Source organism: Pinus tabuliformis, chromosome 7 (assembly GCF_031772625.1).
Source record: "Pinus tabuliformis cultivar Carrire ecotype Pingquan chromosome 7, CPIR1, whole genome shotgun sequence".
NCBI classification, from domain to species: Eukaryota; Viridiplantae; Streptophyta; class Pinopsida; order Pinales; family Pinaceae; genus Pinus; species Pinus tabuliformis.
In genome coordinates, this window is record NC_142293.1 from 401880932 (window position 1) to 401908038 (window position 27107).

Genomic DNA, 27107 nt, shown 5'->3' on the forward strand with positions numbered 1-27107 from the left:
CACTATTTGAACTAAATATTCTTACTGTCACCCTTGCAGGTTGTATGAAACAAAATAAAAGTATATATTTCCAACCTAGAAGAAGGCTCAGAAGTATTATTTTCAACAATAGTCACAAAAATTGTTTTCTTTCACATCGTCCAAATAAAATTACTCATTGTGGATGACATTGAAGCTCATGTACTAATATTTGGTGCAATGTAACATGTGACATTAAAATAATAATAGATGATTTAAACTTATTTGGAAAATAAACTATTCTACAAAATCATAAAATGATCAAAGATCAATAACCAATGTATATAACTTTTAATAGTAAACGCTACCAAAGATTACAAAGCTTAATTTTTTTTTCAAAACTATTCCATACTAATATTTTTGACAATAATGAAATCTTTAAATTACATGATGCAAAAGGGGAAATCATAAACTCACATTTTCCAAGAATGTATATAACGATTTATAGTAAATGCTATAAAAAATTATCAAGCTTAACTTCTTTCAAGACTAAAACTTTTTGCAATAATGAAAAATTTAAACTACATAACCAAAAAGGGAGAAATCATAGACTCATATTTTCCTAACATTTTATAGTAAAAGTAATAAAATATTACTAAGCTAAGCTCCTGTGATACTTCATGAAAATTTTACAATCATAGAATATAACAATTAAAACCTTCAAAATGTGAAGCCATGGAAAATAACAAAACAAAAAATTCACCCAAGGTTACACAACATTATCACTATTGAACATGTCTAGCTTTTTCTTTTAGACGTTCCATTTACAGATGATATTAACACCCCAGAAATTAGTTTTTAGAGTAACCAAATATTTGGATGTGGACATGACAACCCAGGTGAGAAAACCTTCTGCACTTACACCATCATATGAAACCATTTCATACATAATATACTGCAAGATCCTATTAAATCCATTTTACAAACTACATGTTAGTTAAATTTGTTACCTTCTTATTTCCATTGATAAAAATGATTAGAATGATAATCGATTGAAAAGACAATGACAAGCTCCCATAATAAAAGAATCTACCATACAGTTGAGTTTAAATTGAATAATTAATCGATTAGAAAATGCTAAATTCATTTATATTGAAATAGAGAATTCTCTTAAGTATCTTCAATTTTCAAGAGGTGCATACCAAAATGGAATAAATAAAAGCTAATGACTGTAACTAGAAATGTTAAAATATCTATTTCTATTTGGGTGTAGAATTTAACTACATATTTATCCAAATAAATTAATTTAAGTAGAGGATAAAAAAGCATAAATTATACCTAAAACACAATAGTTCAAGTCCATGCAACACTTTCTTGCCAACTCCAATAGAATAGTCATATTCACCACTAAACTATATCCAAGGGAAGCCTTTTTCCTTGGAACCCTTGAGCCACATGAGCTCAAAATTAGTACCAACTTCCACAAAAGTTAGAAATGTTGGGCAAACTAAGGAACGTCTCTTATCTTCCTCTCACACTACTCAAACTCCATCAACTAGGGTAATCTTCAGGTTTTCTTTTCTGTTTTTGTTTTGGTTAAGGTTTTTCGAGGATTCATTTCAACACCATTTCATTGCCTCTCATTTCCCCCCACCTACTCATGGTAAAAATCTTCATTATTTATAAACATAGGATGGAGTGAAAACTCACCCTTTATATAAAATTAATATATTTATTTCTTAAATTTACAATATTTCATATTATTCACCACCCCCGTAAGGTGGCTCTTCCCCAAATTTCCTCATTTTTTTAAAATTTCCCAAATTACTTAAATTTCATCATCTATGTGTCCATTCAAGGTTTTTATTATTATTTATTTTTCAAAAATAAATAATTATTATGGATATTTATTATCATTTATATATAAAACTAAGTGATTAATATATATGTATTAAAAAATTATTTATTTAAATGCCTTCTAAAGAGGGTAAATTGAATTTAATCCAACTTCAAAGTTTAATGAATTAATTCCCAAGATTGATATAATCCCTTGAGTGGTTTTTTTCATTCGGAAAATAGGGATTCCACATCCTTATTGTGCACTTCCCCGAATAATTAGGACTATGCACCCTTTCCTTGTACATAGGACTCTACGTCCTAGTAGAATAAGGACTCTATGCCTTGATTTATTCAAGTTAAGACTCTGTGCCCTAATCGTTCCATCAACATACTGATTGTGAGCTCATACAAATCTGATGATCTGTTCGCAAGGCATTGTTTTCCACAGAATTGCACACATCATTATCCCATAGCCTAAAAGCATCAATTAAAATCAATAATGAATTAATTCAATCACATTTTACCCAATGTATATATGACATCCACAATCATTCATTATTTTAGCATTCCTCTCGACAAGAAACTAATTTTCCTGCCAAATCCTGCTAAATACGAAGTGTTGACGGTGCTCGTCGATATGAAGTCCCAACTAGACCTCACATAGTTTGGAGTAGGAGTCCCAGTAGAGGGGTGCTAGTGATCTTACTTGGTTGAAAATACACATAGAGTGGTGCACAATGTCTTTGGTGAGAACAAGTGTGTATCCCCACAGGTAGTCAAGTGCGATGCATGATCGGTTCCAACACACGAAGGTAAAAGAGAGTGATCCCTTTATAAGCCGGTAATATTACACAAATTAAAAGGAACACATGAGCATAATGACATCACAAACTAACAGGCGGAATAGTCCACGAGTTAAGGTGCCAAATTAATACAACAACACGCATTCAACAAGATTCGTACAAATGCAAATGAAATAGTTCATAAGAATGAGTGTAAGTTATATAACATACATTGCAAATACAACAAGAATAGTCCCACTACATTCACAACATATGCATGAAAACGTGCCAGCTTTGAGTTTTATTAAAAGTGAAAGTTCCAATCATAAATACACCATCGACGACCACTAGCCCCAATAGTGGAACATTAAAGTCAGAAACACCTGCTCCTCCAAAGAAGTATACTCCCTCTATGCTACGGAGAAGCCCAGGCTCTAACAAAACTTCCAAGCTCATTCTAAGCCTAATCCTAGCGAAAGCTTGGCTCCCAAAAGCCCCTTACATGAGTGATGATGTTCTATTTATATCAAGAGGAGGTGACTCTTCAACTCCGCTTTTTGACCTTTGGACTACCCTCAAGACTCTTCAACTTCTTTACAAAATTACTCATTACATTACATCATGACTCTTCATATTCCAATATTGACACTTGGAATTTCTCTTACAACATAATTACAAATAATATTACAAGTTACACTTGTATCCATATAAGACAAAATAGGGTAGAGACAACTTGACAACCTAACAAGACAAAACACTATGATGCTTGAGTTTGGGGAAAATCTAGCTCAACGACTTCCACTTGATGCTTCTTGGTCACATATTTGTGGCAAGCTTGGTACTATGCGATCACTACAACAAAACAATCAATTTGCATCAGATTTAGCACCAGATTTTAGTTCATTTTTTTCCCACTTGGAATGAGCATCCTAGCACTAAATATGGCTCTATTGTATAATTTTTAAAGTGTCCTTTTTTGCGCCAATTTTTTCATCATTTTTTACACCAATTGTTGCATCATATTTTTCACTAATATTTACATTTGGTTTTACAACAAATTTTTCTTCTAGTTTTGTGTCATTATTTGCATCTATTTTTGCATCACTTTTTGCTTCCCATTTTGTGCCATTATTTGCTTCTAGTTTTGCATCGTCATTTGCATTTAGTTTTACACCATCTTTTGCATCTAATTTAGTAACTTTTTTTGCATCCAATTTGTACCAGTTTTTGCATCTATTCTTATGCCATTTTTTGCTTCTAATTTTGTACCTATTTTTGCTTCTATTTTTGCGCTAGTTTTGTGCCTATTTTTGCACCATTTTTGGCATCCAATTTTGCACTATATGTGGAATCTGATTTAGCGCCAGATTCAGCATTCATTTTTTCATCTACTTTTTCCTTTGATTTGTTTCTCTTTTTTGCATCTAATTTTGCATCATCTGTTGCATCCAATTTAGCATTGTTTTTAACTTCATTTCTTGCATCCTTTTGAGCATCCAAATTTGCATCCTATGTTGAGCCATGTGTTATGCCCACCTTTGCATTTCATTTTGTGTCTAATGTGATGTTCAATTTTGAACCATTTTTTACGTCTACTTTTACATTTGTTTTTGCACCAAGTTTTGCATCATTTTTTGCACCTCATTTTGCATCCAATGTTGCATCTCAATTTGCATCTAAATTTGAGCCATTTTTATGCCCAATTTGCACCATTTTTTCTACTTCTATGTCCAAATTTTCACCATCTTTTTATGTTCAATTTCGCATCCTTTTTGGTGTCTAATTTTGCATCATTTTTGGCATCCAAATTTGCATCCTTTTTTTATGTCACATTTGTATCTCATTTGCGCTTAGGTTTGAGTCTAAATTTGCATATAGTTATGCATCATTTTTGGAATCCAATATGGCATCCTTGGTTTCACCCTTTTTAGCCCCATTTTGCATCTCGTTTTGTCTTTCCTTACATCCTTTTTTCTTCATTCTTTGCGCCCAATTTTGCATCCCAATTTTATACCATTCTTTGCATCCTCATTTTGGTGTCCATTTTTGCATCCTTGTTTGCACCCAGTTTGGTATCCTTTTGTATGCCCTATTTTGTTCCCTTCCTTGTGCCTAATGTTGCACCCTTTTTACTTTTACTTTAAAACCCTTTTTGTGTCGTTGTTTGCATCTTGTTTTGATGGCTACTTTAACATCCAATTCTACTCCCAATTTTTCATCCACGGTCACATCCACTTTTAGCTTCTTGTATAGAGTGTACTTGTCTTTGCATTTATGACCTTCTTTATGGGTTCATTTTACTAATTTCAATTACACAATGAAATATATTACAATTTTTAAATATCAGTTAAGAAGACGTGACAATTCAAATTAACAGCTTAGTGTTTGTAAATAAATTTAAGGGAAATTGACAACATTCATCCAAAAAATAGAAGTATCATCATATACAACAGTTCTCCATAAAAAAATCATTGACAATTTTCAATATACATATATGACTACCAAATCAACACCTATCACATATATCGTTTTTTTTGACAAGATCGGGTATTGATTGTATTACCAAAAAAAGTGAAAAGGAGCTTGCTCCTGTTACATTCGATGAAGATTGAAATGAAGTTGTAAGGGGAAAATGGGAACGTAGTCCCTGATTCTATGTTTGAAATCCAAAATTCTATTGATTCCTATGACTATTCTGGCATATTGCCTTACATATTGGCCTACAAGTAATATAAATTTACAAAACATTATATTATTTGTAGTTTTTCAATATTGATTCACTGACTGTTCCTAGTATGATTGCTGCTTCTTGCTTTTATGGACTGAATTTTCTCCCTCTTGTCTCAGAGTGGAGGATTTGATGTAGGCTACCGCTTCTTCTAAGTGCACACATTTATTTTTTAGTGCGATTATCTCTGCTTTCTAGATTTCGATAGTCCTCTTTTGATAACTGAATTCCATTTTCATTTTTGATTTAAGATCTTGAAGAGCTTCTTGAAACCTATTAATCATAAACTTGTTCGCCTTACATGTGGCACAACCATCATTTCTTGCTGCTTTCTCAATTGGATTGAATTCCATCTTTTTCCACACCTTCTCCGTGATTTTGGGGTATTTGCTATGTCTTTTGTGAATGTTGTTCATGTGATTCCTATTTCCTATATTGCTAACTCTGCTAAGTATGTAATGAACTATTTTGATGGTTTCTAGATTTATAGGGACTACTACTTTTGGGATGGTCTACCCTTCCTTTGAATCATTTTTATAATAAGAAACAAAGCAAGGGATGACTAACAGAGAACTAATGAATAATGAGATCGAAGATGCACGAGCTGAGGAACATGAGAAGCACAGGGGAAGCTTGGGTGGGGAGTCTGCAGTGAACTTATTATTGCCTGTGGAAAATGTAGAGGAGAGGTCGAGATGATGTAAGCGAGGATGACGAAGGAAAGGAGAGGGTGGGTGCTTCTTGGGGTCCTTTGCACTCAGAGGATGAGTGTGGTTGTAGGAAGGCTCAGGATGAGGATTATACATGGGGAGAGTGCTGAATGAAGAACTCAGATGATGGATCAAGTGAAGAGATGGCACAGGAGGGATTTCAGGGGCACTGTGCGATAAATGAAACAGAGAGATTTTTGAAAGAAATTTGTCACTAATATAATAGAGAGGAATGTAGAAGTGCTTACGATTTAAAGAAGGAGAGCTATAGAGATGGCTGTCAAGGATAAGATAGTTTACAATGCCATTCACTCGAATATGATCATGATCCTCCTTGGTCTTCGGGCTAGAGTCAGATGCCGATATTTTCCAGATTTTTTGATAGGGATCCTGTTATTTCCTTATGATATTAACTACTGAGATATCTTCCTGATGATTTTCTGATATCCTTTTAGAGATATTTTGGTCATTTTCAATCTTTTTTTTAATAAGTCTATTTTCTCTCATGATGGTTCATTGATCTAAGGAACTGAGTTGTAATATATCTCCTCATTTTCCCTTATGATTCCTTCAGTTTTTTCGATTGCCTTGTTTGCATAATTGTCTGCCATTTTATTGTGCTCTCTCAGAATGTGCTTGAAAGTAACCGTTCCTTCACTGTCCAGATTGGTTCTTATCCTCTTATAAATTCTATTCATGGCTAAATTATTGGGGCTCTTGTTCCTGGCCATTGCCTCTATAATGATTTCTGACTCTCTTATTATTTTTGGATCTTGGATGGATCTTTTTTTAATTATCCTTGATCCCAATAACAAACTGTACGCTTTTGCTTTATTGTTTGTTGTTTCTCCCAGTCCCCATTCATATGAGACTATCACTTTCCCTTCAGGGTCGCTGATAATTCCTCTCACCCCTTCTTTCCCAGGATTTTTTTTTAGGCTCCATCAAAGAAGAGGCTGTATATTTTTTGTTTTTCTTTCCAATTTCTGAATTCTCCTTCATTTAGACGAATTTTCCAACTCTAAGCTGTAGGTGTTTCTTAAGGCTTTTTTTCCCATTGTTTTTTATTGTTTCTTTCCTGATCCAATCTCTCTCTTCTTGCTGTAAGATATTATAGTCCATTGCTGCAGTCCCTTTCGTGTTTAAGATTTCAGAGGTTAGGCCCCAAGTTTTTGATAAGATTTTTCCTATTCTTGGAGTCTAGTCTTTGAAAATTCTCTTATTTCTTGTGAGCCATTTTTTCCAACACAAGATTTCTGGTAGGTATTTCTAGATCCTATTGATTGTTGCCTTATTCTTTGTTGAATAGAGATATGCCTTCTACCAGGCTTGAAAGAAATCCATAAAGGAGTTGGCGAAATTTAAACTGGTTTCCAAAGGGCTTGAGTGCTGTTTCCAACATTCTTTTGCTATCATGAAATCCATAAATATGTGCTGGATAGTCTCTTATTCCTTTAGGCACATAGAACACCTGGATGGGCCATAACAATTTTTTTTTTTTAGATTTTGAGAGGTGAAAATTTTACCTTTTAGAAGGGTCCATATAAATATTTTTATTTTAGGAAGGCTTTCAATCTTCCATACTAATTTCCAATGGGCTCAATCCTATTGGTTTTGTTGATCTTGGAGAGATTTGTATCCTGTCTTGACTATATAACATCCTCCACTTGGATCCCAAGCAAATGCATCTTCTTCCTCAATGCTTGTGGGGGCTGCTCCTTTGAGGTGCTTCGTTAGATTGTCCCATTGACCTTGCAGATTTGGGGGGATTCTCATAGTGTGCCATTCTTGCCAATTCCGCTGTTCCCATGTGGAGATTGAGTGTAGTGTATTCAGGCCTCTTTCTATCATCCAAATTTGGATGCCTTCTAGATCCAGCTAGAGATGTAAGGGCTCCTTTCCCATAATTCTATCATCCCAAATTGATACGGTTTTCCCATTGCTTGGAATTTTAGAGATATGCTTTATAGATAGAGGAATTATCTTCTTCACAAGCTTCCACACTTGTGTACACGACCTTATGGGGATATTTTCAGTCAATATCTTTGTTCTAGAGGAATTATCTTCTTCACAAGCTTCCACACTTGTGTACACGACCTTATGGGGATATTTTCAGTCAATATCTTTGTTCTAGATTGGCTCATGTATTTTATAGCTAGAATTTTTTTCCACCAACTCTCTTTGCCTGTTATCATTCTCCATGTGATTTTCATTCCTAATGCAACATTCATTAAGCCATGAAGTATTATGGATAATCCTCCTTGTTCATATGGTAATGTGACTTGCTCCCACTTGACAAAACTGAACTTTTTGTTCTCTTGTTTCCTTCCTTGCCATAGGAAGCCTCTTATTGTTAGTTCCATTCGCTTATGTACACTTGCCAGAGGCAGAATTATAGCATACTGATAAATTGAGAGAGCCGTGAGTAATGCCTTGATCAAGATTACCCTACTTACCATATTAAGCCACATCATACCCCATTTTTGTATTTTGTCTTTCATTTTTTCAACCTGTTTGATCCATTGTTATGCTTTTAGATTCTCTTTTGAGATAGGAAGTCCTAGATAGAAGAAGTGGGTTCATTTTTCTTGAGTTGGATCTCAAGAATTTGCAAGATCCTTTGCATGATTCTTGGGGGGGCGGGGGGGCGGGAGGGTATTCCAACCATATATTCTGCACTTTGAATTGTTTAAAACCCCCCTAGATACCTTAAGAAAGTCTTCCAGGATTTTTTAAAATCTTCTAGCAATTATACTTGAGGCATCTCCCAACAAGAGGGTCTCGTCCGCAAAAAGTGAGTGGTTAATGCTTTTGACTCCTCTTGCAATTTGGAGACCTGTGATGTTTCTTTCTCTCCTTTGTTTTTCTAGGGCCTTGCTTAGAGTTTAAGCCATTATGATATAGAGAAAAGGGGAGAGTGGGCACCCTTATCTTAGACCTCTCGTGCTCTAAAATAAATCACTTGGTCTTCCATTTATAAGAGGTGCTATCCATGGGTTTGAAATACAGGCTGGGATAACCTCTATTATATCTTGAGAGAACCTGAATTTTTTTAGGACAACCATTAGATATGGAAGCCTGACCTTGTCAAAGGCGTTGGCCATATCTAATTTTATGATGATTCCTTTCTCTTTCCTTTGCATGCTTGAGTGAATGGCTTCTTGGACAATAATTACATTATCAATAATTTCCCTGCTAGGAACAAAGCCTCCCTGATTTTCAGATATTATTTCCACGAGCACTTTCTTGATTCTATTGGCTATAATTTTTGTGATAATCTTATAGGAAGAGTTGCAAAGGGAGATTGGTCGGAATCTGTTGAAAGTAGAGGGATTGGGGTCCTTTGGAATTAAAGCTAGATAAGATAATTTTGTATTGCCTCCCATTTTTTTTTTTTGAATACATTTCTTACCATTCTCAAGAAATCCTTTTTTATGATATCCCAATGTTGTCTGTAAAAGGATATTTTGAATCCATCTGGCCCTGGAGCCTTGTCTGGGTGGAGGCTCCAAATAACCGCCACTAATTCCTCTTCGGAAATTTCTTTGTTTATTTCTGAATCCTGTTCTTCTCTTACTTTTTTTTGAGTGTGCTGAAGGAAATTCTCATAATCTATTGTATCTTCAATAGTTGTCAGGAGGTTTTTAAAATGATTGTGTGCTATTTTTTCAGCTCCTCCGCTCCCTTTATTTCTTTCCCATCCACTTGAATTTTATCTATCTGATTTCCTGCTCTTCTTATTTTCATTGTGCTGCGAAAGAAGGTTGTGTTTTTGTCACCTGCATTCAGCCACAGACTTCTAGATTTCAATCTCATCTCTTCTTTTTCTTTTCTATTCTCTCTATAAATTTCCCAAAAAAGCTCCTTTTCTTTTAGATAGTCTTGTTTTTCCTCATCTTTGCTTTCCTTTGCCTCTTGCATGCTGTCCATTTTTGTTTGCAGCTTTGTTTTCCTTTTCTTGTTGTTGTATTTCATTCTCTCTTTCCCAAGTCTTTAACTTGATTCTCAATTTTTTTAATTTTGTTTCCCAAACATAATGAGGTGATCCTGTGATCTTTTGTGCTCAAGCATTTGTGATTATATTTCTGAAGTCTTCGTTGCTGTCCCATATTGGACTGTATTTACATGGAAGAGGCCCTTGGTTATCCATTTTGTCCAAAATGATTGCCACTGGCTTGTGGTCATATGCCGTTGTGTGGAGAATTTTGGATCTTACTGAATTGAAGCTTGATGCAATGTTTTCTTGGACCAATATACGATCCAACCTCTTCTTTATATTACTCGATCCATGTATATTTCCCATTGCTTGGTGGTATATCAATTAATTTATGCTGTTCCATTATTGTTTCCAGAGCCTCCCTAGATGGGTCGGCATGGTATGTCCCTCCGAATTTCTCTTCTATATTTCGAACCAGGTTTAGGTCGCCTCCCAAGATCAATTTCTTGTTTTGGACTTCAGTTAGAGTTTCTTTTACTGTGCTCCAACATTGCTCTTTTTCCCTGTAATTATTTGGGACGTAAATAGTAATGAAGTTGTAATGCTCCTTTGTGTTTATTTCCTTGAGGTTTTTTTTGATCCAATGTTGTTCCTTTTATTGTTGTATCATCTCTCATTTTCCTTTTCTCCAGAGCGTGCAAATTCCTCCTGATGCCCCTATAGCTTGTACTGTTGCTCCTTCATAATTTTTTATTTATTTTTATCATTTTTTCAGATTCTTGGCTATTTGTTTTGGTCTCCTAAATCATGAGAATATCTGGGGATTATTTTTCTATAATGTCTATTGCGGCATTTACTTTGAAGGTTGTTCCCAATCCATGACAATTCCAGGAGACCATTATCATTACTTATTTGTTTGGTGGTATGCGGGACCTTTCCCTCTCTCCTGATTTTTTTCATTATTTCCAGATATTTTCCCAAAAAAAGAATCCATTGGTTTCTACGTGCCTAAAGCCATCTCCTTAGCCGCTGCTTCATCCCTCAGCTCCTTATTGGATTTCCTTCCTGCATTTTTTTGGTGTTCAAAATTTTGAAGGGGTTCCTTGGACTGATTTTTGCTTACTATTTAATCAACTCATGGGGGAGGGGGAGAGTGGGTGTTTATAGGAAGAGAAGAGATGATGGGGGAGCTGTGAGGGTGTGGAGGGGATATAGGAGAAGGAGGAGTTGAAGGTTCTTCCAAGGGATCGAAGGGGTTCAGATTCATGAGAGATGTAGGTATGTCTACATTGGGTGAGTGAGGGGAGGGTTTTGTGGATGTATGGGGCTACGATGAGGAAGAGAGGGGCTGTTTACTGTATGATTTCTTCTGTTTAACTTGTTCTCATTTGTTTTCTGGTTCTTCTACATTTTCATTTTCTTTTTTTTTTGAGCATCTATTTGTGGAATGACCATATCCATGACATACCTTGCACTTGAATGGGATTTTTCTTAATCCAACTGCTATATATGCGTCCATTGATCCACTTTAATATTTATCGCTTTCAGAATCCCTTTGCCTAGATCCACTTCTACACATAACCTAGTGCATGCATGCATGTTCTCCTTTGGTTCACATCTGTCTATGTATTTCCATACTGCGTTCCCAATGGCTTTTACTGATTCGTCTCCCCAGTAGTGGAGAGGGAGGTGTGGCAACTTGACCCGCACTGGCATAGCACTGGGTACATCCATTTCAGGGTCAAAGTCAGGGGTCCATTGGTTTAAATACAATCCTCTCGTATCCATGAAGTATGGGCCATTCCTGAAGATTAGATCTCAGTCTTCTTTTGTTTCAAAATGGAAGGTGTAATACCCTCTTCCACAGAACCTTATTGAATTTTTCCCATTGATTGACGAGGTCCAGTTTCTTTTAATCCATTTCTGAACTGACTTGAGTGATGGCCATAGACCAGAAAACTACCCAACTAGGCCGCGTTCAGCAAGGGACAATGCTGCTCTACGAAGGAGAACTGGTGGGAGGGAGATTTCAAGAATGTCCTCCAATCTTTTGACGGACTTGGTTACCGATGGCCTGGTTTTTGGAGGTCCCATTGTAGATATGAGAGAAGCAAACACATTTGTAGAGTCTTCAGGTTCCTGATGGCAATCTGGTGGTGGCTCTCCATCTTCTGGAGAGTCCATTTTCTCGAAGGGCTTAGTAGCAGGGGGTGTTGAGAGGTGTTGTAGGCAGCATAATCCCAGGCTAGGTCACGTAGAGCAGCAATGCAACAACAGGGGCAAATTTTGACTTTCTCAATAATCCCTTATTGCAAATATCATTATTCCAAGTTAATTCACAACATTACATCCAAAAATAGTAATATCATCATACATAGTGATTCTCCATAAAAAAGAATTGACAATTTTCAACACATATATAAAGTAACAAGATAATACTAATTAGATCATCATCATCTTTAATAAAATCAACTAAGATTCAAATGTGTGATTATCATATCAAAATATTTTGTGAATATTATTATTCTAAGATAAATTCATAACATCCATCCAAAGATAGTAATATCATCATACATAATAATTTTCCATCAAAATAATGTTGATATTTTTCAGTATATACATAAAATAACAAGATAATAATGATAATATCATAATCATCTTTAATCAAATAAACTAAAAGTCGATGTATGATTATCAAAGTAAAATGTTTTTTAGATATCATTATTCTAAGGTAAATTCACAACATTCATAAAAAAAATAGGAATCTCATCATACACAATAATTCTTCATAAAAAAATGTTGACAATATTCGACATATTCATAAGGTAACAATATAGTACCAATAGTATCATCATCATTATTCATATCAACTAGAATTCAAATATATGATACCATATTAAGACATCCCAATTAAATATCAAAATAATGCATGACTAACTATCACCACAAATATCATAGTCAAGATCATCGCCATGATCACCATCATCATCATCATCATCATTGTCTTTGATATTTGATGTAAGCTCAACATAGTTTGTATCATCATCTTCGCGATCATTACCTATAGCGTTATGGAAAAAAAATCAATATTACATGTTAGTATTAATTCCATAGCACAATGCATATTTTTATTACAATGCTAACCATAAAATAAGGAAGGACATAATAACATTTAATAGTACTAAAAAATAAAATGAAAATATGGTTTAAGATATAATTGAGAGCCAACTAAGATTACACTTGTAATTCATATTAAGTAGTAGAAACAATTTTTAATGCATATGAAGTAGATACCCAATTGTTCTTCATATTATATTGTGAATGTTTCTTATGATGTCCATGCACGATTGGTAAATTAAGAATTACTGGAAGCCTTAGTTCAAATTACAATTGTAATTTGGATTAACAATAGAAGAAATTTTAACAACAAAAGAATGTCATATGAAAAAGTAAAATGTTTTTAACGAAAAAAATCACATGCAATATCGAGTTTTTTTTAATGCATGTACTTTTCACTATGACATAATGGATTCTAATGTTCGTTCAAGAACAAATGTTCGCAAATAATTACTTCATTTTATCCATTATCACACTAAATCCATTATACCTGGTGACAATAATGATACCATTCTATTTGTTTTGAATTCCTTAAATTATAATGTAAAAGAGAAATAAAATCTTGATTTCAATTTAGCTCTAAATATAATTGATTTTGAGCTTCCTAAACCATAAAGTTTTTCAAAATATTTTGATATTATTATGATTTAAGCACTAAATACAATGTATCTAGTTATTTAAGCAGGGGACTTAAAATCGGACTAGGTTTAGGTGGAGTAAAGGGTAACGTAAGGTGGGCATTCTACAAAACTTGCTTTGGAAGGAAAAATATCCCTTGTCTGCTAATGGTGGTTAGGATTTTAACATGGAATTAGAGTTTGAAAGGTGCCAACATGAATTAAAAATTCTCAAGTTTGTTCCCTCTAGAGAGTGGGTTTATATTACATCTTAGATTATTGCGGTCTAGCTAAAAATTGGATAAGATGGAATTTTTAGATTTTTCATATGAAAAAGAATGCTAAAAAAGGGATTTATAGAGCTATTGGGTTTGTTAGCAGTACAAAATTTTTAGTAAAAACGTTTTTATTTTAGTTAAAAGATAAATTTCATTAATATAAAAAAATGATTTCTAGAGTTATCGGGTTTGTGAGTTTGATTTTGTGTAAAAGTAAATTTCATTTCTATAGTTTATATTGTCACTAGCTTTCAACAAAATTATTGGATTTCGTTCATGGTACTCAAATTCCAGTTCCAACTCACGATCCCAAGTTCCAACACCAAACCCCAAGATATGATATAGATCTCTGAAGTACTAGTATGCAACTAGGAATACAAGTATGGCTATAATATATAACAGAAAGGGTAGACAATGAGACCTCTAGCTTATTTTTGATACTTTTGGCCATGTGGGCATAGTCCAAAGTGCTGAGAGTTTCTTCAAGACAGTGGAAAGATGGTGAAACAATTGCTATTATGCAAGTCTTTGTCCTCCCACTCAACGAATCATGTAACATTATTGTAAGTTTATTATCCCTGCACCCTTTTTCAAAGTTACATACAAAATTATAGTCTAATTTCATTCTCAATTATGCTAAAGGTCAAACTACTTACATGCCACAAAAAAACTAACCCAAATATACCTATAAGGAACATGTCCATGATGCTCCACGAGAGTAGTAATAACATGACCTAATATTAGTATGCTTTTGTTGATATCCCCTACCCCCCTTCCACGACCCTACAAAATTCATTAAATAAATTACAATTAATTTTTTTCCTTTAGTCTCTCCCAGGATGTATGCAGTATAATCTAGTTAAGTTTTGAATATTCAATTTTAATTTTTCATGTTGTGTAGGTAGAAATATTTGACCACGAGATTCCAACCTTGGAAATTGTTGACACCTAATCATAGGGATTGGGTGAACAACTGTAATTAGTGTAAATAAATAATGGAGGAAATGGAGAGTCATCAGGAGATGAATTGAATAGTCATTCCCTCTTGTATATAATAATAAACAACCTGAATGAATAATATGATTACATTTGAGGAGTTACCTCCTGGTCTGACATGGTATCAGAGCCAACACCATTTTTGGCTTCCCTCTCTGCTTTGTAACTCCATTCTGCCTACTTTGTATATTTTGCAGAACTGACCTCTTGCAACCACTCCATAGGCGTGCCTCTGTCAAGAATTTGATAACCGTTCTACAGGTCTTCCCCTCTTTGGCAATTGCTGTAGATGTTCGGCTGGTCATGTGAGGCAACTGCTCCATGGTATTGGCCCTCCACCTTCCCTAAAAAAATAATTCATGGGTACTTGCTTTGACACGGAGTTTTAGACTATGATTCTTAGATTGACGGTGAAGAAAACCTGTAGATTACATGCCTTATTATCTATTCTAATATGTTTTTAAGTGGGCTGTACTGGTGAATTTTGAAAGAGGAATTTTATTTGAGTCCTGTATTGGATGTTTTTGAGTGGGATGTATTGGTGAATTTTGAAAGAGGCATTTTATTTGAGTCCTAAATAGGATGTTTTGAAAGAGACATTTTATTTTGTCAAAAATGTTCTTGTGGACCATCTCTAAATTGGACCTTCTGATGTGGAAGCCTTACATCTGTACTCACCTGTTGGGTTTTGTGAGCATGTCCATACCTCTATTATATATATTAAAATTGTAGTTTTCTTTTACAAGCAGAAGTGCAATTTCTTACAACTTATTGGCAGTAGAAGTATATTTAAAAAAAAAATGCACTCATTAATATCTATTGTGGGAGTGGTTCTCAATGGGAAGGAAAATTATCTTGAGTGGTCTTGGAAAATTAAACACACTCTCATTTTTAATGAGCTGTGGAAAGGAGTGTGTGTTGGAAACAGAGATAAAGAACTAGAACAGCCTACCTCAGACAAGAAATTCACCATTTGGGAAAATAAGAACAACAAGGCTTATGAATTTATTGTAGCATCAATAAATGAAGAGGTGAGTCGCCATATTTCGACATTTTTAAATGCTTTCGAAGCCTTAGAAAAAGTGAAGGAACTCTATGACTCACACTCTGCACTTGAAGTTGTTCAACTCATGATTAAATTGTTCACCCTTGAATTACAAAATGATGATCCTCTTGCTCTTGCATCAGAAGTAAATCTATTATGCATGATATCAAAGTCACTAATGTTGAACTAGACATTCCTCTGATATCTTTTCTCAAGGCACTTTATCCCACTTACTCAAATTATCTTGAGTCATTGCAAGCAAATGGAAACCTCAAAGATATTACCTTTGACTCCCTTGTGAAAAAATTTGTTGAAAGAGAGAAAGCTTTTGGGAAGAAGACAACTCCTCAGTCTTCTGAAGAGGCTATGTACCTTGCACATGGAGAGAAGAATCTTGCTCAATATTCTTCCAGAGGAGGAGGTGATCGAAGAGGAAGAGGAAGAAATTTTAGAGGCAGGGGGGGGGCAGACACTCTCAAGGAGAAAAGTCAGGTTTGCACTGCATATGCTACAAAAGATATGGATCACATGATGCATCCACATGCAAGTTGCCTTGGGACATAATTGAGCATGAAAGAAACCAACCCAAAGGTAAAACTAATGACAAAGAGAAAGGTAAAGCACTTGAATGCACTCACTATGTTGTGGCACACTGTCATATTGGAGTAAATGAAGACTTATTTAATGCTTCACTTGCTTCTTGGAAAAATGATTGGTTGCTTGATTCAGGAGCAACTTGCCACATGAATTTTAGAAGAGGTTTTTTTGAAGAATTTACTGACAATATCGATGGAGCAGTATACATTGCAGACAAATCAAAACTCAAGCCATCAGGGCTTTGTACAATCAGGCTTAAATTGCTCGGTCTTCCAAACTTTCTTCTACATCATGTTTTATATCTTTGACAGCTGAGGAGAAACTTGTTGTCCTTGGTCCACATCCGCCAACAAGGACACTCCATTCATATGTTTGATGGGAAGCTTGAGGTGAGAAAAGCATCAGACCACTCACTTGTCATGATGAGGATAGAAGAAGAAAGGCTTCTCAAGCTACAGGGTACCTCTGCTCATGCAAAAAATTTATCATACAATTCTCATTATGAAGAAGGCACATTTCCATCAAGTTTATTATGGAATGCTAGATTTGGACACTTGAACTATGACAACCTTCGCTTGTTGAAGAAAAATGGTGTTACTGGTTTGCCTACAATTCCTAGGAAACTTAAGCAATGTGATGCTTGCATTCTAGGAAAGCATAGCAAACAATCTTTTCATGATTCACATTCCACAACACATAGAAAAAATGAAGTCATTCATTCAGATTTATGTAGTCCAATGCCTATTCCTTATGCAAATGGAAATAAATATATGATGACATTTATTAATGATTACACCAGAATGTGTTGGGTTTATTTATTGAAGAACAAATCTGATGCTTTTTAAACATTCAGTAAATTTCATACATGGTGTTATCACAAAATCCAGCACTGAAGGGCTGCTGATCAGTAGACTCTGTGTAACTGTTTCAGACCAATCTTTTGACTAAGGCTTAGCCTCCTTAGCCTGAGAGGGCTCTCTCAAAGGGTTATTGATTTTGACTATTGATAAGATGGCTAACTCTTGCAAGGTGAATTTAACAAACATGATGGCTGGACAGACATTACAAAGACTTCCATTGGGCTTATGGAGTTAATCAAACTTCAGTAAACTATAACACTACTCATACATAGAAGTCAGGGCATGTGATGTTTAAATACTCAAAACACATATCATAGAAACCTCAGCTTACAAATACACACAGGAAATCAGAGCAGCAAAGTGAATTCTGAGTGATTGTGTATTTATACAACTGTAAAAACATTAAAGATAAAGCAAAACCACATATCTTGAGCATTGAAACACTGTATGAATCCTGAGAAGACAAGCAGCCAATTGTATTACTGAAACTGAGTTTTTACACAAGCCAAAACAATACTCTGTTTTCTCCAAATATCCAACCCTACTTACATTCATCATTCAGCTATATATAGAAACATAATTATAACTACTTGGAGCTTCCTCCTCCAGCATGAGGGGAGCTCGATGACTGCCACTAATGACACCTATCTGCTTTGCAACAAACTATTTAATACAATAACCACTAACTGAAGTTCTAAAGAGTTCTAATTTAATTATAATTCTAACTCTATCTCCTTCGTAGAATGATTCCTCCTTGTAGCTTTGACACCTGGTTTCCTTTTCATTTGGCTGAGATGGCATGAGATGAGCAGTTAATGCCCCATGTTGGCTTTGGATACTGAAGGCTTTAATCTGCTCCGTGTTGGCTGAGAATATCCCTTACTTTTCAGTTCTGGTCCCCCATCACGTCGAATATGCAGCAGCATGTACTTTAAGTCTCTTTAATAACCCAAAAAAAATAGAACACCACCATGTTTCCTGATGAGTTGGATGCTCCATCGATGGCCAAGTGTGCAAGCCAAAATTCCATGTATGCAATTCATTCAACACCCTATGACCAGCAATAAAGTGGCTTTATAACCGAAAAATTTACACTTAGGTTAAAACATTTCACCTTTTTGAAGGCACACCTGTCTTGATCAGAATGGCTGGGATGTCTTCTTTTGATCTTTCACATAACCTTTAGGTGTTGCCTTTTGAAAATTCCCGCACATATTACCAAACTGTTTATTTGCTTTGAAAACGCCACCTACAGCAGTTTCGTAGCGCGCTACGAAACTGCTGAATTTGTTAAAACAACTTGTATTTGCCCTGAGGTATTTACTGCTTATACCTTTAATTGATAAAAATCCTTTACATATGGCAGGGATCTAGATGTCCTCAAAATAATGAAACTAAGCAAAATTTGACAAAACTTAGAACAACACCTTTCTTTGAACAACAACTTCATTTATCAGCTAATTGGTCTAGCTGGGCCTTTAAGTCTTCAACCTTCTTCCACTGACCTAGCTGTGATTCCAAGTCTTCAATCCTCTTCTTCATAGCTTTGTTTTCGGCTCTTAAACACATGTTTATCTTTCTGATGAATTTGGCCTGTTTGAGAGCTGGAACTGTCCATGTGTAAACATCAGCTACTGAATCCACCTGGCTTACTAGGTTTTTACTTCCTTTCAATACAGCTTTTCGATAATTTGCATACCTGACTGCAGACTCCCTAGTGGCATTCTTCACCTTATCAATTTCATTTTTAGCTGCCTCCAACTGGTTCCTTATGGCTATAATATTACCTCCTTGGGAAATGATGACTGTTCTATTTGTGTCTTTTTGCTTGACTTTCTCTGCCTCCTCTGTTCTGGGCAATTTCTCAGCTACCTCTGTTCTAGGCAGTTTCTCAGCTTCCCTTACTTGCTTTCTCGTAACAGGTCTTCTGGGCTTGAATATAAATTCATCACCTGGTTCATCAAACCTCAGTCTTTTTGAAGCTCTAGACTTCTTGGTGCTTTCTGGTGATGATTGTGTCAAATCAATATGCACTGGTTCAATGTGCACCGGTTCAATTTGCTCAAACTCAATGGCCTCCAACAAATCACTCAGGCTTGCCTTAGATACCGGGCTTTCTTCAACAGCTAATGCTTTGCCTTTTTCTTTGCTTATTTGGCTCCTTGTCCTAACTCTTGACACTGTTTCAGATCCACTTGGTCCAGGTACAATTTTCTTATGCTGAGCTTCTTCTTTTGCTGATGGCTGAGGTTGTTCTTTAATGATCAGTGGCTTCACTGACTTTCTCAACTGTGACTTGGCTTTCTTTTTATCTTTTGCCTCCTTTTGAAGCTCAGCTAGCGTGAGTTCTTTGACTGATTGTTCTTTTTCTCTAACTGGCTGTGGAGTAAGACCTGTTTTACTTTGGAAACCAGCCATGAAAATGAACGAGTTCCAATCTCTACCTATTTTCTGAAGACCATCCAAAACTAACAATTTAACCAAACCATGGTGAAATAAAGATGTTTCACAGTCGTCCTTCCTTAATTGCACTTTGTCACACATTTTGCTCAGACTACGAAACAAATAGAAGGGAATGTCTATGGATGCTTTACCAGTGAAATGTAACAGCAACTTGAAGTGATAAGAGTAGACCTTATTGTATCTTCCCTCACAGGTCAAGTACTTCTGAATACAGGTGAGAAGAAGGGCATAGTGCTCCTTAACATAGTTTCTAGGCACTGCTTTTGTTAGGTCTTCATTCACATATGCCTCTTTTAAAAACTCTTTGCAGGGGTTCATATCAAACTTAAAATTCTTAAACCATTCTTGCCCCCCTCTTGGGATCTCAGTTACAGCAGCTATTGCCTCCGGAGACACTTGAACTTCTAACATAGCTATTTTAGAATTCAAGCCGGTGAAGTTTAAAGCAAAATCCTTTGTTACCTGAGCATGGCCACCTTGCAGCTTCTTACAGAAATTCCAACAGTCGGCATCCTTGAAGGCTTTCTTCACGCCTTCATCTCTTAATGCTAGGTCTAAACCTTCAGGCTCTGTTCTCTGACATTTTACAAACCTATGTTCTTTCCTCTCCATTTTGCTTTTGAAATTTTCGCACAGACAATGACCAACAGCTTCAACTAAAATGGTGATTCAATTCTTTTTAACTCAGCCTCGCTTGTAATCAGGCTCACTTGAAAACAACCTCACTTGCAAACTCAAATATATCATCACACAGGCTGGTCACTTATGCATCATTTACGATCATCATAAAGATCCATGCACGGTAAAACCCATTTGAATAATATTTATGTGCATGTCTACAAATCTATTGGTGGAGTGATGGTTAATGAGCATTTGGGAGGTACGCAAACTGACATGAGAGGACGGAAGTGGTGACTCATCAACGGACTTGACCCTTTGAGAAATATTCGCTGCAAAACGCACGAATCTGCGATTTCGCAGCGCGGTTAGTTTTGAATTGTCATAATGCGCTGCGAAAGGGCTTGATGGTGACGCGCTGTGGAATGGCTAAACAATGATTACGCTGCGAAACTGACCAATAAGAGACTACGCTGTGAAATTACGGAAATGATCGGTGACATGGATAAGACAAGACATGGCTTATGAAACCATGATGGTGGAGGATGACCAATAGGATTAGAGTACAATTTACATCAATCACCTTTAAAGCTCCAACCCTAAGTAAGAAACATAGAACAAAAACAATTTGACACCAACTTTTTAAATTGAACTCGGACAAAGGATTATATACAAATGTTTATAGTTCTAAGTGATAACACATGGATTGAAAATGATGTACAATCTCATATTGACTCTATTCACACTGATAATGGAAAAGAATATAGTTAAAATGAATTTGAAAACTATCTTCGCCAACATGGGATCAAACATCAAACAACTGTGCCTTATAATCCCCAACAGAATGGAGTAGCTGAAAGAATGAATAGGACAATCTTAAATATGGTGCGCTCCATGATGTTTTTCAAAAAAGTAAAATTGATGTTTTGGGCTGATGTAGTTCTATGTGTTGTATATGTAAAGAATAGATGTCCATCTAATGCCATTAGAAACAAGGCTCCTTATGAAATATGGTATGGGCACATTCCTTCGGTAAAGCATATCAGGGTCTTTGGTTCCACATGTTATGCCTTGATACCAAAGGTACATAGAAACAAACTTGGTGCAAGAAGTCGTAAGTGTATCTTCCTGGGGTATTCAAACACCTCCAAAGCATATCATCTCTATGATGAAGTCAATAAAAAGTTTGTTGTATCTAGAGATGTAATCTTTCTTGAATCATCCAAAACTAACAATGTTGTTAAGCGACAACTTGATCGCTTGGATAGATTCGCAAATGCAAAATCATTTCAAGAATTCGATAACCAGATTCCACATCTTGAAGGGGGGGTTCCTATACTAGATCAACCTGTGGAATCTTCTTCTGAAGCACTCTCTCCCCCGCATGGAACTCCAACAACAGATGATACTTTGAGTGATGTGATTGAAAAAATTGGGAGACTCAATCTTGATTCAGTCCTAACTCAATCAACAAATCAGCCTGCACAATCTCAGAAAGGTCCCCCAAAGTGGTTGACAAAGACACTTGAAAGTGTTGATCCTGATGAGGTTGGAAAGACAGGAACTAGAAATTCAACCCGGAAAAATGGAGGTGATGTAGATGACTTTGATTCACCTATTGATATGGATGTTTCTTATGATTGTGAATTGAATTTGTCTACAGATCTTGAACGAAGCTGCTTCTCATGATGAATGGAAAGAAGCAGTGCAAAAGGAGTATGGTGCCTTGATAAAGAATGACACTTGGAAGCTGGTTGATCCTCCATTGGGAACCAAACCAATTGGCTACAAGTGGGTCTACACGAATAAGTATAAAGATGATGGCTCACTTGACAAGCACAAAGCCAGGCTTGTGGCAAAAGGTTTCGCATAGAAGGAGGGGGTCGATTATGAGGAGACTTTTTCCCCCACAACAAAATGGGCTACCATCTGGACACTCTTTTCCCTAGCAGTTTAGAACGATTGGAAAGTCCATCAAATGGATCTAAAAACTACTTTATTGAATGGATATCTAAAAGAGAATGTTTTTATGTCCCAGCCTGAAGGATTTGCTGTAAAAGGACATGACCATAAAGTATGAAAACTTGTGAAATCCTTGTATGGCCTCAAACAAGCACTGCGAGCCTGGTATGAAAAACTAACTGAGTATCTTTTGAAGCTCAATTTCAAACATTATGATCTTGATGATGCAACTTTGTTTATCAATAAGGTTGGAAAAATAGTTGTATATCTTGTGGTATATGTAGATGATATTTTGATGACAGGGAACAATGAGAGATACATTGCATCCATAAAGAAGGAACTGAGGAAAGGTTTTGAAATTACTGGTTTGGGCTATTGTTACACAGTAATTTGTCACCATTTGTCACCGTCCCTGTTACCCCTCTCACACACTTTGGAGGACTCATTCCGGGACCTGTGAGAAGTGACATAACTTGAAAACACTTGCATTATGTTCCCCTAAGTATGGACTTCATATGCCCTGAAGACATCTCCTGCAGAATATCCTTAAAAAGTTCCCTTTTTCCATTAGCGCGGATCCATAGTGTATTACTCACACCAATGGAGGAAATCCTCCAAAGAGGGCGCGCCAGTTGGCACTCTGTCTCAGAGCTATACTCGCGACAACCAAGTTTGGGAAAGATTTTTAACAAACGCACGCGCGAAGGTTTTTTCCTTTCGACTCATGAAGCTTTTTAAGGATAATGCCAATCCCATGGATGTCGTGATTAATCTTATCTCCCTTTCCTCTATCCATAATATCTTTTTGAGGATAAACCCAATCCCATAGATGGTGTGATTGATCTTATCTCCTCCTCCTCCATCTACAAAAGCTTGTTCTGTTGCATTTGACAAGCTAGTTCGAGCATAGGGAGAATTATACTTTCAGAAGTCTAAGAGATTGCTGTAAGAGTCTTCTTTGCATTCATAATCAAAGAGGGAGAGGCTTGTTTCCAATCCCAACAAGCTTTGCAAGGCATATGTAGCTGATCACCCAGTCAAAGGAGGATTTGACGTCAGAACTATGGTTGTATTCTTCTTTGTTGTTTATCAATAATAGATGACTATCATTATGGTTCCACTCTTGTTGTTCATTGTAATGATGTTTGAGTTATATCTTTTCTGACCGATATATAATTTCATCTATTGGATTTTATGCTTGTATCTGTGTCGTTCTTTGCATGTTCAGGTGTCCATTCACGGAGATCGTGAGGATCGTGACCGACCGGAGGAAAGGAACGGGAGTGTCGACTCTTCTACAACACTAGCATTGGAATCCAAGTAGGCTCTCATCATTTACCTTTAATTTGTAATTAAGAACCTGCGTGTTAGCATTATTTGATTGTTGCTAGACCCATTCTAGGATAGTGGGGATCGCCTCTGTCCGCAGAGGGGATTTACCTTGCCAACATCTATGTTCATTACTATCTTGGTATTGAAGTAAATCAACATCCGAAGTCCATATTCCTTTCTCAAAAGAAGTACATTAGAGATCCGTTGAATAGATTTGGCATGACTGAATGCAATCCTCTGACTACTCCAATGGAACAAAACTTAAATCTCACATCCATTGAAGGAAAAGAATTTAAGGTTGCAACAAAGTATAGATAGCTTGTAGGAAGTCTCAAATACCTAACTACTACCAGACCAAACATTTCGTTTGCTGTTGGAATCCTCTCTAGGTTTATGAAAAAGCCTTGTGAGGGACATTGGTCTGCTACAAAAAGAGTTCTAAAGTACTTGAAGTGAACTCAAGACTTTGGAATCAAGTATACACAGGTGGGCGACTTCAGCTTGATTGGATACTCTGATTCAAACTTCAATGGAGACAAAGAAACTGGGGTATCTACTTCAGGTTATGCTATGAGTCTTGGATCAGAAGCTGTCTCCTGGAGATCACACAAATGATCAATTCCAACGGATTCCACAATAGAGGCAGAATATGTGGCAACAGCTGAGGCAATAAAAGAAATTGTGTGGCGTAGAAAATTCTTGAAGATTTGCAGGTAAAACAAGTGCAATCAACTCCACTCATGATTGACAATACCTCAACAATAAAGTTGGCTAAGAACCCAAAGTTCCATGATTGAACAAAGCACATCAATAAAAAATATCATCTGATTCGACATCATGTTGAGGCCAAAACAATCCATCTTCGCCATTGTTCCAATAATGAGAAGATTGCAGACTTTTTCACCAAAGCGCTTGGAAGAGAAAAGATTGAAATATTCAGAACGATGCTTGGACTCACCAACATCCCTTCAGATTAAGGGGGGGAATGTTGACACCTAATCATAGGGATTGGGTGAACAACTGCAATTAGTGTAAATAAATAATAGAGGAAATGGAGAGTCATCGGGAGATGAACTAAACTATCACTCCCTCTTGTATATAATAATAAACAACCTGAATGAATAGTACAATTACATTTGAGGAGTTACCACCTAGTCTGACACAAATCATGATATATTAGATTCCATTCCAATTTATATACTAAGTATAAAAATAAGCTTGAACTTTACCATCTACTAAAAGTTAGATAGTTTGAATGACCTCACCTCCCTGGCCCCTAAACGGGATATGTTTTTTGAACCATCAAGATCAACCAAATTAATATTTCCACATTTAATCAACTATTCTCCTTCTGGTGTTGCTTCTTTGATATGAATTGTGAAAGAAAATAATGAATGGGAGCCACTATAAAGGAAAAACAAAATTCAGAACTAGAAATTAGAACTAATCCCATATCTAATGAGAAGAAACAACGTGGAGAGAATTTACTTTACCTAGATTGCTTGTTGATAAGGGTTTATTTTGTTCGTTGCTTAACAGAGCCTCTTTCTAGTAAAGTAAATATTTAATTTTCCCTGGTAACTATTTCTTCCTCAAGGCCTCATACATGTACCCCACCTTTTGCGTCCTTCATCAATGCTAAGGGATTTCACTATTTATAATCTAACATAATGTTAGATATCTCATCAGGTGCAAGCAAGTCAATGATTTATTCATTGTACAAATCTAAGAAGATTAGATTGTATTCAACATTTTGGCTTTCCAAGGTGTCAAATATTTGCTTAACAACCCTTGGAATCACACTAGCATTAGATGGAAACTCCCCATTTGACGCACTCTGCAGATGTAATGGGTACAATGATTATACCTCCATCATCAAGTTTCCACCTAAAGCCAATATATTGGTAGATATCAAAAGACCAAAATTTTATAATTGATGACAACAAATAAATTAAGTGCAATTTGATAGGTGCCCCTTGAGGATGTTGTGCTAAAAAACCAACTAGAATGATTCAATCATGATTTCAAACAAGTGTTTGCAATGAAAAGTATAAATTGGAAAATAACAATGTAGCAATTTATTAGAAAATTGAATGTATCCCTGGGAATCATTAAAAAATGATCTTCACAGAAAAGCATTAAAACTTACTATTGACATTTTCCCTTCACCTTCCATGGTGTAAGTTTTCCTGTGCATGTTTGGCCATAAGGCAAAGATTGTGCAATTGAAACCTTATAATACTTCATTTACTATTGAAATGGCATCTTGATCATAGAAATCTTTCTGCTATGCAGATGGACCAAATACCAACAGTTTATGAGATTTTCATGCTAGATTTGCAGAGACAGAGATATAGTAATATTTGCATTACTTAATGCCAAGCTTTATAGTATGTCCAAAAACTTCAACAAAAAATGAGATGAATATGTTCCAAGATCAATTTCAACAAAATATTCACTTTGTTTAGTGGTTACTTATTAAACATCTATGAAATTATTAATTGGAAATAGGAGTAGGAATTTCCCATTTTTAGTAGGAAAGTAAGTCAAGGACATAAACTACATAACAAATAGATTCTTACTTATAAAAACAAAGTAATACATGTAGGTAAAAAGAATTTACATGAAATATTAAAAACAAGAATATTAAGTGTACTTAATCAAATGCAATACATACAATCTATACACAGATGATTCACAGAACATTTTTTCATTGAAATGTTCTACGCATATTAACAATACCTCCTTAGGATCAACAAAAAATTGGAAGTACTATAAAACAGTAATTCTAACTCTTACTAGTAACTAAAACATATCAAATTGAAAATTATAACAGAAAGTACAACATATCTAAAATTCAAATCATGTCAATAACATGAAACTTTCATATAAACCACTATAATACCATGTTGAAATTCTCGGCATGCAGTAACAGTCTTATCACTCTGACCTAACCAACCTACTTAGGATAACATAAAATTGAAAGTACTATGAAAACTGCAATTTGATTTGTATTAGGAACTAAAGTTTAAAACACATCAAACTAAAAATCATAACAACAACTCCAACATATCTGAAATTCAAATCACATCACTATTTTATTACTTCAAAAATAGGAAATATTGGAAGAAATAAATCTAAACTCTAATCCCTCACTGATCTCTACTAAAAAAATGAATAATAATAGAGACCCTGCCCCTCTTTATAAAGGAGGCTTCGGTTGTACACTAAAAATAACCTAGCCATGTGCACCTGGGTTAGAGTGTCC